Raw genomic sequence first — 6,000 nt, forward strand, 5'->3', positions numbered from 1 at the left:
AGTCATAGATGCAGACACTATCCTATATTCTACAAAACTCGGGAATTCTGAGACTTTAGGGTCTCCAAGAAACTATCATTGAAATGGGCAATATTTTCAAAAGCATGTTCCAGTAAACATAAGATGATTACAGATGTATTCCTCAAAAAAAAAAAAGAAAAGGTTCTGTGGTCAAATACACTTGGGAACCAGTCCATGAGCACTAATATATTAAGGTCTTAAGAAGTTCTGAAGCAGGGAAACACATACTACATGTATTCCAATGTTTTCTGAATGTATTTTCAAAATTTTGTTTTATTTTATTTTTTTCTCTGTACACTTATTAACATCAATATGCAGTTTGAGAAATACTGTTATAGCATAAAATATGAGGCTTTGGTACAAAGGGAAAAGAAAAAGATAACCCTTTGCCATACTTGTACACTGTTGATGGGAGTGTAAATTAGTTCGGCCATTGTGGAAGACAGCGTGGCAATTCCTCAAAGACCTAAAGACAGAAATACCATTTGACTCAGTAATCCCATTACTGGGTATATACTGAAAGGAATATAAACTATTCTATTATAAAGACACATGCACATGTATGTTCATTGCAGCACTATTCACAATAGCAAAGACATGGAATCAACCTAAATGTCCATCAATAATAGACTGGATAAAGAAAAGGTGGTACATACACACCATGGAATACTATGCAGCCATAAAAAAGAATGAGATTATGTCCTTTTCAGGGACATGGATGGAGCTGGAGGCCATTATCCTTAGCATACTAACACAGGAACAGAAAACTGAATACTGCATACTCTCTTATTAGTGGGAGCTGAATGATGAGAACACATGGGCACAGAGGGGAACAGCACACACTGGGGCCTACTGAAGGGTGGAGGTTGGGAAAGGATCAGGAAAAACAAATTATGGGTACTAGGCTTAATACCTGGGTGATGAAATAATCTGTACAACAAACCTCCATGACACAAGTTTACCTGTGTAACAACCCTAAACTTGTACCCTTGAACTTAAAATAAAAGTTGAAAAAAAGAAAGATAATCCTTTGTCATAGGCCTTGCAATTCCAAAATGGGATATTTACACAGAAACTTAAATTAAACTTACCAGAAACTTAAAATAAGCTCCAGGTATCATATTTACATACATTGCCTACTTTGACTAAACTGTTGACCTGACAAGAGAGATGCTCACATTTAGTTTTTGCATACTAGAGGTTTTTAAAGTTGCTCTGCTTTGACAGTGGGATGTATTTGTATTTCCTCTATTTTTTTATGAGAATTAATGACAGTCAAGTATATCTGTTTTTTTTTTTAATTTTGTTTCATTTTGTTTTGTTGGTGTAAGGCAAGCAGTGGAATATGCCAGAAATTTCATGAGCTTTGAACATGTGAACACCACACTTAGCTCTATAACTCCATCACTTGCTAGAGGTGGTTTTAGGCAAATTACTCAAACTTTCTGAACTTCGCTTTTCTCATCTGCAAATGGGGATTGTAACAGCCATATCCTACCTTTTGCGGAATAAATCAAGCTGGTGTAAAGGACTTGCAGGAGAATGTCATTCTAGCCACTTTCTGAAATGTTTGCCTGGGGACTCTAGAGTCTTTGCTCTGAAAATCTTTTTAATCCCCCACTGGAGATTCAATGGAAAAAAAAAAAGGAATGTTTGCTGTTTGTTTCTATAGTGATGACTCATGGAGTGCTGATTTATTGAATCAATTGGTGAAGAAGTAAAATTAATGTCTTATTATATAGGTGTGAAAGAAGCTATTCAGTCAATGCATAAGCAAGGGCTTATCTAGATACTTTATCTCACCCAAACCAAGTTAACAAGAGTCCCTGGCCAGCAAAAGAGTTTCTCTTTAGTTCCCTAAATGTTCTATAGATGTAGACAATCTCAACAACTAACAACTGAATTCATCACATCAGCTGCATAATAATAACTATGGATGTTCTCCAACTATTGTTCCCATGACAGAATCAGTGAGAGGATTTGGCATGCCTAGGTCTTAGATGACTATACTATTTCCAGTGGACCACACACAACCAAGTGAAACAACAACATAATGTTGGTAAAACTGATTAGGTTAAGAACACTATTTTAGAATATTGTTTAACAAACATATTTTTAGGCCTTAGAGAATGTTCATGAAGGATTTTAAGCCCACTTGTGTGGAGGACTCCCGTATCGCATAATGTAAGTGCTTAGGAATTACCTCATGAGTCATTCCTAATATTAACCAAAAGTTGAACTAGTGGTACGTTCTTTTGGTTTGATTGTTTAGTTTTAATCTTAGGGTTGATTTTAGAGCTGTGGAATGTAAAAATGGAACCATCCTACTGGCATGAAGAGAGGAAAGCAGTGCATCATGGTGACTAGGGGAGTTGGATCATTCCACTGCATATTCTTCCTTCTTCTAGGACACTGTGCTTGCTGGTAGAAAATGAGTACAGTTATTTAATGCATCTCTTTCACTAGAATGTTGTAGGAAAAATAAATTGGGGTCAGATTAGGAAGAATCCTAGACTTTAGAGGCCAGAGACATAATTTTGGTGTTGATTCTACCATCTATCTACCTTAGGCAAGTTACTCCCTGAGCCTTACTTTGCTCTTCTATAAAATCATGACTTCACTGATCATTTCTAAGACATCTTTCAGTGTTCTAATTCTATCATAGTCCAAAATCCATAACCTTTTCTTTCTTTTCTGATTTTTCAAGGCATTCAGATATCTTGCTTTTTTGCTGCTTTTCTACTGATTTGCTTCATATTAAGCCTTACAAGAAGCCCAAGTTATTTCAGTCTCCACAGGGCTACTACTGGAGTATCAGGAGAGAGGTGAGCTGGTATTTGTGATAGTAGAGGCAAAGCCCCCTTTTCCTGAATCACAAAATTCATGAGATTGAACCTTTGGGTTTAAGTGTTGGTCTTTTTGTATACCTGCTGCAGGCACTGTATTGGATTCCAATACCTGGCAAAAGTAAACTTGATCAATAATTGATGACTTTCAGGCCAGGTGTGGTGGCTCACCCCTATAATCCCAGCAATTTGGGAGGCCTAGGTGGGCGGATCAGTTGAGGTCAGGAGTTCAAGATGGTGAAATCCCATGTCTACTAAAAATACAAAAATCAGACGGATGTGGTGGTTCACGCTTGTAATCCCAGCTACTCGGGAGGCTGAGACAGGAGAATTGCTTGAGCCTGGGAGACAGAAGTTGCAGTAAGCTGAGATGGCACCATTGCACTCCAGCCTGGGCAGCAGAGTGAGTAAGACTCCATCTCTAAATAAATAAATAAATAAATAAATAAATAAATAAATAAATAAAATAAAAGTGTAAAAGAAAATTGGTGACTTAAAAATTGTCTTTTACCATCACCATCTTCTCTGACCTGAACAATATATCAGGCATTACTTAGTGAGAAAAGTTAAATAATTTGTCTCTGTTATTGAGGTCTTCGTATTCCATCTACAGTAAAAAGGCTTGCACAGGGAAGTAAATGATAACATAGACAAGAGGATAGCATGAGTGTTCAACTGTGTGGGATTGGAAATAAGTACATGAAAACTCCTACAGGGGAGTGGTTGCCGTGGAAAAAAATAGTTTGGATAACACTTCCTGGGGAAACTGAATGCTAAACTTTGAAGAGTGGGAAGATTTAGTATGAAAGTGGCAGATATAATAACAATCGAGAAAAGTTATAAGGAAAAAATATAAAAAGGTGGTGGGTAGAGACACTGATTTCCCATTATCTACTCATCTTGTGAACTAAACCTTGCCAAACAGTGTCTTCAAGGCAAAACACAATCCACTGGGGCATACATCCAAGGATGGGGAACTTTACTGAAACAAAAGGGAAAGGGAATTTGCATAGGAAAATATAATTCTGCCTGAAAGCAGAAAATCCAGTAATTAACTTGACTTTTCCTTAGCAATTGTAGCAATTAAGTTTATCCTAGGGCCTAAGAAACTTTTGGGTTATAAGGGAATCCTAGTGGCTGCACTTGACTGGCTAAGTTCATCTCTTAGATAATGTGTCTTTTTTCTGGGCATGTGGGTGAGAATCAGAACCTTCTTTCAGTATGAGGTGGAAAGGTGGGTGAAGTTACTTCAGGTTCCATGACTGTTGAGAAAGGTATCAGTCATAGTAATTTTTTTCAAGCTAGAAGAGCCATTAAGAGTACCCAGGACTAACAAACCTGTACTTTCTGCACATGTATCCCAGAACTTAAAGCATAATAAAAATAATAAAAAAGAGTACCCAGGTCTTCATTTTATATATGGGAGAATAAGGCCCACAGAAGTTTGGGTAACTTATCCAAAGTCATCATAACCATAGGTACATGAGAACCTCTGGGTTATAATTTTGCTGTCATGCTGTCATGTCATTCTTTTAATGAAAATTATTGGCATTATTTTTCCTATCCCTCTTCCATAACAATAAAATCCCTTTCTGATCCTGTCCTAAAAAACACAACCATTTTTTAGCACCCCATGTATGCCTCAATTCTTATGTCCTTAGATACTAACCTGAAGAAAAATTTCACAAAGAATACATATTTCTTGTGGGAATATTTAAAAATATAGATAAGAACAAAAAGGAAAATGAAAAACCATCTTCAAGTCTGTCCCTAGAGAAAATCATAGCTATATACTCCATGTATCCTTCCTATACATATTACAATATTAAAATATTATAAACATATTTTAATCTAAAAATGGAATTTTACTATTTTATAGTATGCTATTTTTCATATAATATTTGTAAGCAATTTTTCATGTGAATGTATATACTCCTACAGCCCCATTCTTGACTCTGCATAAAAAAGGAATTGGAGTCATTTCTGGTGAATTGCTTAAACTTATTCCATAAAATGCAAAGTTTCTCCAGAAATACTGACCCTGCTTGAAAAAAATGCATTTGGCTGTAGATATACAGAAATGTGAAGCTCTTCCCCTTCTAAAATCTGGTGGTATTATCAACTCCTATTTTAAGCTTGTTTATGGAACTAGAATAATACTGAACATAGATATATAAAGGTGATTACAGCAGTTCAAGTTTGACCTTTGAAAAATCTTTCCTTGTATAAACAAAGTCTGGAATGTTTTAAAACCTCTAAGCCAGTCAATTTCTTTTTTTATTTATCTTAAACCTGAGTCAACAAGGAATGCCCATTTTATTTAAAGAGTAGGAAATGAAAATGCCTTGGTTCCTTAACCATAAATGAAGGAGGTATCTCTGGACACCATGGGTTCCTTGCCTCGAATCTTCTGCTGTACTCTCAGGGTCCTGCAAACCCAGCCTCATCCTATAGCCCTACCTGATTCCTCAGCATTGGTGGATATGCTCTCACAATTCTGCTTAGGCTGTTTCTTCACTGTCTCACACCCCTGCTGATCTCATTCCCACTTCCATATTTTTATCCAATAAGATTTTCCATGAAACATCCATCCTCTCCTATTTCAACCCCATCCTTGCTTGCAGGCCCAGTTGCGCAGCTTCCCCAGTGCAGCCATCCTGGTGAGATTCATCCCACACTTTACACTCTTATCTAGAACTTGCTGGCTCCGAGAGTAAATCTGGTGTGGTGTCACATGTCCATATATATATATTTTTTTGTCCTTTAGTTTGTATCTCCTCTAAGCTTTCTGACTCCTTTTGATAAACATTTGTTTTAGCTTTCAATTGTGTTTTGCACAGCAATGTGCACATTACATACTAAATACTCAGGAAATGTGTGTTCATTTATGAATGATTGGGGGAGGGAGTAGAATCCTATTTCTGCTTATTTCTTCTTAGATGTTAGATCTTAGAAAAGTTCCTTAACCTATCTGAGGTTCCTTACAATCCTGAGAACGAAGTGGAAACACTGACCCTAGAAGGCTGTCAGAAAGAAAGAAGGGGTTCAATGTGAGGAGCATGGGGTACAAATAAATTAAAAAAATGTCATCTACCATCAGAAAGTCCAATGAGCTTGCTTCTTTGACTTCATT

The sequence above is a fragment of the Macaca nemestrina genome, chromosome 5, assembly GCF_043159975.1.
Source record: "Macaca nemestrina isolate mMacNem1 chromosome 5, mMacNem.hap1, whole genome shotgun sequence".
Taxonomy (NCBI): domain Eukaryota; kingdom Metazoa; phylum Chordata; class Mammalia; order Primates; family Cercopithecidae; genus Macaca; species Macaca nemestrina.